Here is a 1,467-nt window from a genome sequence, read left to right as displayed (position 1 = left end):
ATCCAAATTTTGGTGGCGGACAAAACTATTCACATCACTAGGTTGAGGTGCTCATCCAAGATTATGATATGCGATCTACATATCACCAATATTATCCTTAAATAATTACTGTAATTTTATGTGTATTAAATATGTAATATTATTGTAATCACCCTTTGAGATCATATCAGACCCGTATGTTTTCGTGAGACTCGTAAGACCATTTTTTTTACACTTGAAACTTCACAGCAAAACACTGTGAAGGTAACCTTCACAGTATTTTTGTTGTGAAGTTCGGATTTCTTTTACTTCCACAATGTTTTGATATGAAGTTTTAAGTATAAAAATATGATCTCACGGGTCTCACGAAAACAGACTGGTGTCACGTGAATCCCAACCCTACATATACAGTTTTGTTACAAAATGGATATGACTAGCTTAACAATTTTAAAGAAGTGAAACAAAGGTCTTTGTAAGATGCTTTCTTTTAGGGTTTGAAGAAAGGCGTCTCATAAACACATCTCTACTGTTACAATATAGCCTATAACGTTTTTAAAAATTACAATATTAATTATATTATTAAAATATTCAACGTAGTCTTTATAAAATATTATTTTCCTCTTGTAAACATTAAATTTAAAAAACTTGGAAAGATAAAATACCATTTCACTCCTGAGCAAAAACCTTCTCTCTTATTTCTCTATCGTGGAGAATCTGTTGGAACAAAAATATCAGTATAAAAAAGGTTTATCAGATATAGTTTCTAAAATTTCTTTAAAACGGATATTCAAAATCTCTAAAAAGATCGAATTCAACCCTTACGCCTTATTCGTTTAGAGGATTGGTTAGAGATAGCTTGAAGTTAAAAAAATCATGAATACTAAACGCCTTAGGGGCCGTTTACTAAACACTTACTTTGGTAAGTGTTTAACACATAAATTTCCTCATTGGATAAACATGAAAAGAGCCAAAAATCTTACCGGATAAGAGCGATGAGAATGATGGAGAGTCTTACTGGGTAAGTGAGGATGACGACTCTTTCCCGTGTATATATATTTTTTATAATAAATGTTTTTAAACAGGATTGGTTTTAAAACGTCACTAAAAACGCCATAAAAATGTCAAGCAGCAACAATTTTTCTGGAAATTTATTACCAAAAATATGTGTTATAATCATTAAAATTGTATTTGACATCCTATAGAGATCATAGTAATTAAGATTTTCAGTGTTTTCTTAAGAAATTTGTAAATAAAAAAGTAGTTTGATAAGTAATATTAAACTAGAAAGGTATTCGTGCAATTCAGCGAGATATATCTTGATTTTAATGTTTTGTTTTATTCTTTATCTCAGTCGATGTTATAACATGGTCTTATGTGATTTTTGAAAAAACAATAATGTTTTTATTTTTGAATAAAATATAAATTTGAAAATATCATAAAAATTTGATAAAAATATATCGATATTAGTATCAAATTAACTATTTAAAT

This window comes from Cynara cardunculus (assembly GCF_001531365.2).
Source record: "Cynara cardunculus var. scolymus isolate 2C chromosome LG 3, CcrdV1, whole genome shotgun sequence".
Lineage (NCBI taxonomy): Eukaryota > Viridiplantae > Streptophyta > Magnoliopsida > Asterales > Asteraceae > Cynara > Cynara cardunculus.
This window is presented reverse-complemented; position numbering follows the sequence as displayed.